Source organism: Argiope bruennichi, chromosome 3, assembly GCF_947563725.1.
Source record: "Argiope bruennichi chromosome 3, qqArgBrue1.1, whole genome shotgun sequence".
NCBI classification, from domain to species: domain Eukaryota; kingdom Metazoa; phylum Arthropoda; class Arachnida; order Araneae; family Araneidae; genus Argiope; species Argiope bruennichi.
The window spans coordinates 10,788,507-10,801,490 of record NC_079153.1 but is presented as its reverse complement, the minus strand read 5'-3'; positions in this window follow the sequence as shown (position 1 = coordinate 10,801,490).

The following is a 12,984-nucleotide window of genomic DNA, read 5'->3' as shown; positions in this document are numbered from 1 at the left end:
GTAACACTAAATTCCTCTTTCATTTGTTTCCCACACTTCTTCGCAACCTAATTCTTGTATTTTCCTATGTCCATCCGAGGCTTAGGGAAAGTTGTTTACTTTCCTACTTACATAAAGTGAAATAGAAATGTTATTTTCATTTTTTACGCCTTTTCGATAAATTAGATAATTTTAACTGTCCATAGAAACTCATAGAAACATACTTGCAAGAAATATTTATATTTATATCCATATAATTCCTTTAGAAAAAAACTTTCGCTTTTAGCCCCCAATCGAAATTCCTGTGCTTGATTATTGGCATATATGTTCGATTGTTAAGATGGTAATAATTATCATCGCATTTCAATTGTTATCGAACAAAAAAAATATTTCAACAGTCACTTCTGTTGTTATTGTCAACAGCAATGTAACTGTTTAAATACTCAGCAAAATTAACAAGATGCAAACAATGTAGCAGAAGGAACAATGAAAGCATACACTGTTGCTTTCTGTTAAAATTCATTTACTGTTTTGCAACCGATCGTTGAGTGTTTTTTTCTTGTTCTGAGCAATGCTTAGTGCGTTTCTTGACTGTTTCACTGTGGCTACGGCCATCGGTGGATTCATCGTTTTTGTGACTATTTGGGAATGGATAAAATATTCCCTATTTCCCCGCTTACCATCTTCTGGGGATTTTGTTTCTGATCCTGATTTGGATTCAAATGCGTTATTACCATCTCAACCACCGAAACCACGAGTTGCCGTAATGCGTTCGTATGCCGTGTTCCGATTTTGCCAGGCATTGCACATTCCAGCTGAACTGGCTGATACTCAAGTCCAGAAAGCTGATGCACTGGTAGTGAAATCATACACGGTTTATAAAATATGCTGTGTATTGAACTTGCAGGCCCGATTGGCTCCCATTGGTGTCCCAGTTGTGGAGTCATATACCATCTATCAACTTTGCTTGGCTCTGGATTTGCCGGTGGAATACCGACAGCGCTAAGAGGCAGTTTTCCGAATACTGTTTATGGCCGATGCAAAGATTCTCTGTCGCCAAATGTTCAAAGATTGTTCCGGATACTGGTTCAAAAACTGTCACGTGCTTCTGGAAGCTGTTTAATATCATTTTCAACATCAAAAACTGTCGTCGGCTGTCATATAAAGTTATGAAACAAACATGTTATCAACATCTCAATGCCGTTATTTAAAAAAAAAAAAACTTTTGCCTGCTGCAGCGATTAAGGAAGGGTCGGTGGGTGGGGACCTCCACGTGGTGTTCCCCGGGCAACGGTGCAGCTCACTGGAACTGCAACGGCTAAGAGGCTACTCAAACGTGTATTATCAATAAAGATCCTTTATTTCCTGCTTAGATATCATTTTTTAAATTCTTTTTCATTATCTGGAATTTTTTTTATAGGAAACCAATAATTAATGCTTGAACATTAATTTCAGCATTTTTAACATGTTAATGTTTATGCATACTTTCTACATATAATTCGAGCGATATGTATATCATTAAACATTATTCAAAATTTCACTGTAGGTCGAATATTTCATCTCAAGCTGGAAAATTCAGAAGAAGTTACTTTTAGGGCTGTGGGCTTACATATACCAGATTACTCGAATCAGCAGACAACATAAAAAGCAGAGGCAGTGGTTACTGTAAATCCCACTCACACGTTCTCTAATAAAGCTGATTTTCATGAAAAGATGTTTTGAAAGTGGTATTAGAATAAAACTCTTTAGCTGATAGAAAATGATTCTCGTTGTCGGAGACCGCAAGACAATTATCCAAGGTATAGCGTCGACAGATTTATTACTTCCGAGTGCGGGGGGTAACTGATCCTCAGCTTGGAAGAGTCCATGTCTTCCAGAGACACGTTGAGAAAGTCTGGATGTTAAAGGGAGTGCCGCTTGAAAAGTGCTTTTATATTAAAGAGTTAAGATGGCCATCTTTTCAGGAAAGAAGAAAAAATGATCGTCTTAAAATACAAAGCGTCAGCAAACTCCTTTTGAACTTCAAAGAAATTCTATACTTAGAAACTCGATGTTATGGCACATGTGTAATTTTTACATCAGCACATATTAATTTTAAAATGCAATAAGACTTAGATTTATATATATACTAGCCGCCTTTGACGACCTGCCGGTTTGCCAATCTTAATGTTGGTTAAAATTTTAATAATTAAATATTTTATGAAATTCCTACTTTAATAGCTTTTTTATCAAAATATTTTAAAACTTAAAATTTTGAAAGTCATATAATTGACTCATAATATAATAAAGGCCTTCAGTCATAACGTAATATGTATCTCTCTCATTTTCTGATAGCCCCCGTAGAATTTATGCTTTAAATTAAAGTGGAAATGATTAATCTGCAATTAATATAATAATATATTTTACTGAAGGCATTTTTTATAATATGATTACTGAAAACAGAGTCACTGAGCGTTTAAACTTTAAGGGCACTAATTCTTAATTTATGTAATATCTCAAGAATTTGTGAACAAAATTTACTCAGATTCATCATGAGCAGATCGATTAATTAACAATGTTTCATTTTAAATGCATCAAACACTAAGAAAATAAAAAGGATCGTTTAAAATAATCGGTTTAAAACAGGACCCCTCTCGATTCCAGCGGGCCGGTTTGAGAATTTACCCTATAATATCCACGTGGGTCGGTTTGGGGCGGCTGTTAGCCGTTTTAGGGGAGATGGGTATTAAAAGAGGCTCCTCTACTGAACACTCCAGGAGGTCCTCGTTATCTTCGGCAATCGCGGCTTTTTGACAGTAGTTTCCCCTGTGCCTTAGGGCGGTAGGGATTGAGGAGGAATTCACTAAATAGGTTGTTGGCGTACATTTTGTATTTTGAAAGGGTTTTAGTTTCTATTTTCACGTGTTGTTAGCTCAAATTGGAAAGATTTTATGGCCATTTATAAAAGAAATTTTCCACTGAAGTTCTCTGGTAACGATGAATGATATATAAGGATACCGACACGTTGTTTATTTTTCGGACAAGCATCAGAAGCCCTTTTCAGTAGTAAGATTATTGTAAGGATATAAAGACAAACCATTGCATTGTCACTGCGGCCTATTCACATCGCAATTTTCTCGCACAATGGATAGCGACTCTTGTTACTGTTAAGGGAAGTAGTTTCCCACTCCCAGCGTCTTTTTCTATCATCAAAGGACCGTCGGAGTTTCTGAGGCCGAGTACAAACTACCACTTTCAAAATAGCATTAAAAGTCCAAAAAAAGATTGAGAGTATTCTTTATTACCCTCTTCACAGAGTAAGATAAGTTATATAAATACTGAGTTCCTTTTACGAATGCCATTCTGAAAATTTCTCTTCTGTTGTGAATTTCTACTATTTATTTTTCGTACTGTGAATCGGGTTTTTGGATTATCAGAATAATTTTTGTATTGAAACGCTTATTATTTCTTCATTAAGAGTAAAAGAAACCGTGAACACATTGAAGAAGAAATTAAAGCAATTTACTTGCTTCTGATGAAAGTGACTTTGATCTGTCACCGAAGATGATGGTTGGTCAAAAAATGATACTTTAGCTCATCTCTCGTTTATTTTAAACAAAGAAGCAGGAGATGAAACTAACGAGGATCAGATGAACGAGAGAGATGGAGATGAAGAGTCAAAAAATGTTATATAATTTACTTATTATCAAAAATTTGCAAATGATTCCCTCATGCGTAAATATGTAGAAATTTAATATGAAACTTTCGTTCAAAAGGTTTAGAAGCCTAACATAAAACTTAAAAAAAAAAAAAAAAAACTATTTTGTCCATTATAGAATAAATTTCAAATATTTTTGTAAAAAAAAAAAAATACCCCACAAATACGAGAGCGAAACGCTTCTCACTAAAAAAATATAAATTTATACATCTCGTTGTCGAAAACCGCACGGCAGTTATTCAAGGTATAGCGTCGACAGCTTTATTACTTCGTAGTGCGGGGGGGGAGGGGTTAGTGCCCCTCAGCTTGGAAGAGTCCATGTCTCGCAGAGACACGCTGAGAAAGACTGAATGTTAAAGGGAGTGCCGCTTGAAAAGTGCTTGGATGTTAAGGAGTTAAAGGATCTTTAATTCCTAAAAAATTAAATAAAAATTGAATGGATTGCAAATAATCTTGATATAATGCGAACCCATTTCGAATTTAAAAAATTCTTGTAAAATAAACCAGACAATAATAAAAAGGAATGCGGGTGTGTGACTGAATGCGTTCAGTTTGCTTATAAAATGAACTTGGCTGTACACATTCAATGCAAGTCAGGGTTTCAATGAAAAGGCTATTTCTGGAATTAAGAGGGGGTAAAATAGCACAGGCCTCCGTAAGCAAGACGTATTATCCCTGGAAACCACAAAGAAAGCCTCGCACAAAAACTGGTCAGATGTATGGATAAATGATGCAAGTCAATACATTTGACTTTTAATATCTAGGCAAATTTTATAGGTAGAAGAAAAAAAATTTGTTTCCTTGTCGATAAATTGAGGAAAAATGTTTTAATTATTGGCATTTTTCCTCCTTGAGGGGGTCTATGAAATTTTTTTTTGTATATATATATATATATTTATATATATATATATATATATATATATATATATATATATATATATATATATATATATATATATATATATATATATATATATATATATATATATATATATATATATATATATATATAGTATATATATATATATATATATATATATATATATATATATATATATATATATATATATATATATATATATATATATATATATATATATATATATATATATATATATATAGTATATATATATATATATATATATATATATATATAGTTTTACTTTTTTGAGACTGTCTGTATACTGTAAAATGGAAAAATGTTATTTTGAAGTAAAAGTTGTGCTTCTTTTCAGTTGTAATAAGTTATTGTCCAACAAAAGAATTGATTACTAAATATATACAAATTGCTATATTAAAATTTACAAAAGATGTAACACTAAATTCCTCTTTCATTTGTTTCCCACACTTCTTCGCAACCTAATTCTTGTATTTTCCTATGTCCATCCGAGGCTTAGGGAAAGGTGTTTACTTTCCTACTTACATAAAGTGAAATAGAAATGTTATTTTCATTTTTTACGCCTTTTCGATAAATTAGATAATTTTAACTGTCCATAGAAACTCATAGAAACATACTTGCAAGAAATATTTATATTTATATCCATATAATTCCTTTAGAAAAAACTTTCGCTTTTAGCCCCCAATCGAAATTCCTGTGCTTGATTATTGGCATATATGTTCGATTGTTAAGATGGTAATAATTATCATCGCATTTCAATTGTTATCGAACATAAAAATATTTCAACAGTCACTTCTGTTGTTATTGTCAACAGCAATGTAACTGTTTAAATACTCAACAAAATTAACAAGATGCAAACAATGTAGCAGAAGGAACAATGAAAGCATACACTGTTGCTTTCTGTTAACTCTTTAACATGCAAGCACTTTTCAAGTGGCACTCCCTTTAACATCCAGACTTTCTCAGCGTGTCTCTGAAAGACATGGACTCTTCCTAGCTGAGGGGCAGTTGCCCCCCGCACTCTGAAGTAATAAAACTGTCGACGCTCTACCTTGAATAATTGCTTTGTGGTTTTCGACAATGAGATTCATTTTGCAGCAGCTTAAGAGTTTTATTCTAATGTATTTATATTTTTTAGTGTGAATTGTTACACTCATCACCATTGTGGTGTATTTTTTTTTACAAAATATTTGTAATTTATTCTATAATTTAGAAAATAGTTTTTTTTGTAAGTTTTATGTTAGGCCTATAAACCATTTAAATAAAAACTGGTTTTACTAGCAATTTCAAAAACATCTTTATGTTTCATTTAATTCTCAATAGGCTTTTACATTTTTTTGTTGCCAAAATTAAATAATATGTCATATATTACCATGTAAAAATTTTTTACATAGTAATGTAAAACATACATTATACATATATCAATGCAATTATTACATTTTTTTACATAGTATAGATGTCAATACTTTTCAGTGATAAACAAGATAATGTTTTAAATCTTCATTTAATACCGAAATAAAAACAATCGTTGGATAAAAAAAAAAATGTTATTGCTCTTTTTGAAAGATGTTTCGAAAATAATATGTTCTTTCAACACTCAGCTAAGATTTTTTTTTTTTTAGTATAAATGATTATCTTTATTGAATTTTCAAATATAAAATATTATTTTGCATTTTCGATAGTGATACTAAGAGAAAAGTTTTAAAACTTTAATTAAATTGTTAAAGAAGTTTTCACACTTTTTTTTTTTCAAAACCTTACGTATTCTTGCTTTTACATTAAATAATCGAAAAAGAATGTAGGGTAAATATAAATTCCAAAAATATCTTCATTTTGCCACTCATTTTTACTAATCTTTTAAAATATAACTATTAAAATTTTTTTTCTAACCAAGGGAATATATTACGTCAAATCTTATATATCTCATCTATCGAATTGTTTCGATAGATGAGTTAACATATTTTTAAAACTTCATTTAATACTGAAATACAAAAATTTATGAAATAAAATTCGGGGGGAAAATTACTCAGCGAAATATATTTCGAAAATACATTCCTTCAGTTTTCAGCCTGAACATTTTACTAAAACATTACATTCTTCATAAACTAAATATGAAGATTTAACACATTTAAAATTACATTCATCATAAGTATTATTTTTTTAGCATGAACTGTCATGTTGAATTTTTCAAGCTGAATTTCTGATTTTAAAATGTTATGTGAAGTTTTCTATAGTATTGTTAAATTTTTGAACGAAAGCTTCATATTAAATTTCCACAAATTTACAAACGAGGGAATCTTTTGCAAAATTTTGATAATATGTACATTATATAACATTTTTTGACTCCTCATCTCTATCTCTCTCGTTACTTTCCTGATGTTAGAAGTCCTTTCTCGTTAGTCCTTTGATGATAGAAAATTTCTCTTCAGCTGTGAATTGCTACTCTTTATTTTATGTACTGTGAATCGGGTTTTTGGATTATCAGAGTAATTTTTCTGTTGAAACGCTTATTATTTCTTCATTATGAGTAAAAGAAATCGTGAACACACTGAAGAAGAAATTAAAGCAATTTTACTTGATTCTCATGAAAGTGACAGTGATCTATCAGATGATGGTTGGCCAAAAAATGATACTTTAGCTGATCTCTCGTTTATTCTAAGCAAAGAAGCAGGAGATGAAACTAACGTCGGTCAGATGAACGAGAGAGAGAGAGAGAGATGGAGTCAAAAAATGTTATATAAAGTACATATTATCAAAAATTTGCAAATGATTCCCTCGTGTGTAAATTTGTGGAAATTTAACATGAAGCTTTCGTTCAAAAATTTATCTTGTCTTAACAATACTATAGAAAACTTCACATAACATTTTAAAATCAGAAATTCAGCTTGAAAAATTGAACATGACAGTTCATACTAAAAAGGTAATATTTATGATTAATGTAATTTTAAATGTGTTAAATCTTCATCTTTAGTTTATGAAGAATGTAATGTTTTAGTAAAATGTTCAGGCTGAAAACTGAAGGAATGTATTTTCGAAATATATTTCGCTGAGTAATTTTTCCCCCGAATTTTATTTCATAAATGTTTGTATTTCATTATTAAATGAAGTTTTAAAAATATGTTAACTCATCTATCGAAACAATTCGATAGATGAGATATATAAGATTTGACGTAATACATTCCCTTGGTTAGAAAAAAATTTCCTTGGTTAGAAAAAAAATTTTAATAGTTACATTTTAAAAGATTAGTAAAAATAAGTGGCAAAATAAAGATATTTTTGGAATTTATATTTACCCTACATTCTTTTTCGATTATTTAATTTAAAAGCAAGAATGCGTAAGGTTTTGGGGAAAAATGTGAAAACTTCTTTAAAATTTTTTCTAAAACTTTTCTCTTAGTATCACTATCGTAAATGCAAAATAATATTTTATATTTAAAAATTCAATAAAGATAATCGTTTATATTGAAAAGAAAATGCTAAAGACAATAAAAAAAATCTTAGCTGAGTGTTGAAAGAACATATTATTTTCGAAACATCTTTCAAAAAGAGCAGTAACATTTTTTTATCCAACGATTGTTTTTATTTTGGTATTAAATGAAGATTTTATACATTATCTTGTTTATCACTGAAAAGCATTCACATCTATACTATGTTAAAAAATGAACTAATTGCATTGATATATATATATAATGTATGTTTTACATTACTATGCAAAAAAAATTTTACATGGTAATATATGACATATTATTTGATTTTAGCAACAAAAAATGTAAAAGCCTATTGAGAATCAAATGAAACATAAAAATGTTTTTGAAATTGCTAGTAAAGCAAGTTTTTATTTAAATGGTTTGTAAGCCAAACATAAAACTTACAAAAAAAAAAAAAAAAAAAAAAAAAACTATTTTCTAAATTATAGAATAAATTTCAAATTTTTTGTAAAAAAAAAATACCCCACAAAGATGATGAGCGAAACGCCTTACACTAAAAAATAAAAATACATTGGAATGAAACTCTTGAGCTGATAAAAAATGATGCTCGTTATCGAAAACCGCACGGCAATTATTCAAGGTAGAGCGTCGACAGATTTATTACTTCAGAGTGCGGGGGGTAACTGCCCCTCAGCTTGGAAGAGTCCATGTCTTTCAGAGCCAAGCTGAAAAAGTCTGGATGTTAAAGGGAGTGCCACTTGAAAAGTGCTTGGATGTTAAAGAGTTAAAAAACTACTTAAAAGTGATTTACTTAAAACTATAAGCATATACAAAAAATACATAACTTAACATAAATATAATTTAATTACAAAAGCATACAACGAACCTAAAAATAATTTAAAGCGAGTCCGCATCCGTTGATAATAGTTGTCAACAAACAGAACTCAATGCGCATGCGTGAATTTTCAACGCCAGTTACGGTAACGCAAATGCGTGAATTTTTCTACGCCAGTTGGGATAACGCTACGCTAATTAGAAATTTTTAATATAGATTTTTATTTTAATTTTTAATATAGATATCTTTATTCTGCTTTATTTTAATTCAAAAGTACTTCAGAATGAATCTGAAAGATCGATTAATTAACAATGTTTAATTTTAAATGCAACAAACATTAAGGAAATATACAGAATCGTTTGAAATAATCAGTTGAAATAATCATAAAAATGTTAAGCCTAGCCTCATTAGAGTGGGGACAAAAACGGAAGCCTAACTCATTTGGCAGTGGGGAAAAATGGAAAGATTTTTTTGGTGGGAAAGTTAGTTTTTAATTAATAATTAAAATTCTATTTTAAAATTCAAAAAGTGGCCGCAGGTGGACATTCCCGACCTCCAAGGTATGCATGTGCCAAATTTGGTAGCTGTAGGTCGAACGATTTGGCCTGTAGCGTGCCAACACACACACACACACACACACACACACACACACACACACACACACACACACACACACACACACACACACACACACACATTGAGCTTTATATAAGTATAGATATCTACACTTATATAAAACTCAATGTGTGTGTTTGTGTTGGCGCTCTACAGGCCAGACTGTTTGCCCAACAGCTATCAAATTTGGTACATGTATAACTTGGAGGTCGGAAATGTGCACCTGGGGTCCCTTTTTATGAATTTTTAATTAGAATTTTAATTATTAATTAAAAACTAACTTTCCCGAAAAAAAATCTTTTTATTTTTCTCACCGCCAAATGAGTAAGGCTTCAGCTTTTTGTTAGTGAGTAAGTTCAGTTTTAAAAATTTCTAATCTGCGTAGCGTTACCCCAACTGGCGTAAAAAATTCCCGCATTTTCGTTACTATAACTGGCGTTGAAAATTCACGCATGCGCATTGTGTTCTGATTGTTGACAACTATTTTCAGCGGATGCGGACTCGCTTTAAATTATTTTTTGGCTAGGTTTATGCTTTTGTAAATAAAGTGTATTTATGTGGATCATTTATTTTTTGTATATGTTCTAGTTTTAAGTACATCGTTTTTTAAGTAGTTTTTTTTAACCTAATTTTGACCGATTATTTTAAACGATTCTATTTATTTTCTTAGTGTTTGATGCATTTAAAATCAAACATTGTTAATTAATCGATCTGCTCATGATGAACCTGAGAAAATTTTGTTGACAAATTCTTCAGATATTACATAAATTAAGAAATATATTCTTTAGTGCCCATAAGGTTTAAGTTCCATGTGACTTTGTTTTCAGTAATCATATTATTAAAAAAATGCTTTGTTTCAGTAAAAAATATTATTATATTAATTGCAGATTAATCATTTCCACTTAAATATAAAGCATAAATTCTACAGAAGCTAACAGGAAATTGGAGAGATACATATTACGTTATGACTGAAGGCTTTTATAATATTATGTGGGAATTATATTACTATCAGAATTTGAAGTTTTGAAATATTTTAATGAAGAAGTTATTGAAGTAGGAATTTCATAAAATATTTAATTATTAAAATTTTAACGAGCATTAAGATTGGCGAACCGGCTGGTAGCCAAAGACGGCTAGTCATGCATAAAGCTGCATTCTATAGATTAATATTACACTAATATTTTTACAAATATAAAAGAATTTCTTAATACAAATAAAATATTGATTAAAAATGTTATAAATAGAATATTCGAGTTTTGGAAAACATTCTTTTCAATATTAAAAGATTGTAAGAGAAATACAATATATCTGGAAATTATATGAATTTAAATAAGAACAATTAATAGCTGATAATTTATTGAATAATGAGATTTAATCAAATCAAAGAAAATATAGTGTTTTGAATAGTCATATGTAGTATTATGAAATACTGAAATACAAAGATGAATTAATATAATGAATAAGAATGTAATTAATTAACTTATAAATTTTTCGTAACAATATGAAACTTTTAGCAATATTCTCTTAGAGAAAAATAACTAGAATGGAATTTAATTAAGCATTTTTCATTAAATACTGATAAATTATATTCAATTTCAAAGATATAAAACTCTCCTATTTCTTGTGAGAATCGACAGCTTTTCTCATATTTGGGAAAATAGAATAAAAATACGATGGGCATTCTTTTTTTTCCAAATTCGAATTAACATGAACACCATATAATTATCTCCCAATAAAATTTTGCACAATTTGTGTGAAAAATAAAGTTAAATTACAAGCTAAATTACATCAAATGAAATAGATTGTGTGATAGATAAAAAACATTTGAAAAAGGAAGCTAAATTATTTGTTTGGAAAAGTCCCATTTATTTTTGCACCAGCCTGGTATTTCTTCCATCTGGTGGTGAAAGCAGAAATTAAAATGCAAGAATGGTATGTTTAAAATTTTACAATTACGCATGCTTGTAGAATTTACTTGTGTGTTTCTTTTTTTGCCTGCCATTAAAATTTAAATCTTATTAGTTATAACTAAATAAAAGATAAATATGTAATTCGGTATAAAATATTTTCAGTAATAATACCGTTTATCGTCAAATAAAATAAATTGTTTTATTTAATGATGTCCTCCGTTTGATGAAACGCTATTATTTCGTGTAATTACGACAAATGGACTGAATTTATTTTATAACAATGCAAAATATTTTCAGTCATTCATTTTTATTTTATTGAGTAATTAGTTTAATATTTTAACTTCTTTAATAACCTCTTAGGTTCTTCCCTATTTCATTATTTTTTATGAAGAAAACCAGATTATATAAAATGGAAATTTGATTGAACAAATATTTGTGCTTTTGTTATACTATAATCAGCTTAAAATTACAAAAATAAATCCTCAAAATAAATAATTCATATTTTACTTTAAGTTATAATATTTGAGTACCAATATTTTAAATCCATTGTAAAAGAAGAAAACACTTCTTGTCTTTAAAAGTCAAAAATGAATCTTAAAAATATGATCAAAAGAAGAAAAGGTATGCACTTGATTCTCAAAGCTTTATTAATATAAAAAAAGTTAATGGAGGGATATTATTATTCAAGGTTTCTTAATTATAAAGCTTTCAGAAAAGATTCATAAATTTGTTTATATCTTCTTTGAAACTTAAAAATGGAGCTGCAATAATTTTTATTAATAAATTCACATTTGAAGCACACCTGTATAATAACATGTCTGGAAATTTTTCATACCCAATAAATAAACATTTAATAACAGTTAATGTTTTTCTTTAAATAAAATTATGGAGGAAGTTGGAAAGAAAACTCATGCTTTCTTCTTTATTTAATAAACAATATTTTTTATTTCCCATTTACTATATTTTATAATGTACTTTTTTAATTAGTCAACAATTTTTTATTCATATTTCCGTAAATGTGAATGAAAATAAATATTTATACTGTTAGAATGTTTATAATTTTTGTTTTTATCTAATATGCTGCATTTATTTCTAAAAGAATTATTTCCTAATCAGGAATGAAAGACTTAATCAAATTCGAATTCTTTTGTGATAATTACTTTTAATTAATGAAGTGAAACACTTGAAATACAATAGAAATAAAAATATTTTGAAAACCGTTTAGAAGAACTGTACAAGTTTGAAGAAGATAAAATTAATCAATATCGCCTTTTTTAGTATAAAAGTCACATATATTTTATTTAGATAATTTTAAAAATTATAATTCTTTTTTTTAAGAATAGAGTTGAAGTAATTAAATTCAATTATTTTGATTAATTACTAGAGATACTTGCTAGCTTTAACTTATTTTACAATAATTAACTTTGAAGATCACTAACATGATGGCAAACAAAGCAAAAATTAAAATGTATGCGTTTATAACTTATTTTTAGTTTGAGTGTATTTCTCTTTAGAGTCTTTACTTCTTTCATTAATGCCTAGAGCTTGATTTAAATTGACAATATAATTATTAGTTCAAAGAACATGAATTTTCTCATGTCTGAAGGAGTTAGAAACTGAAT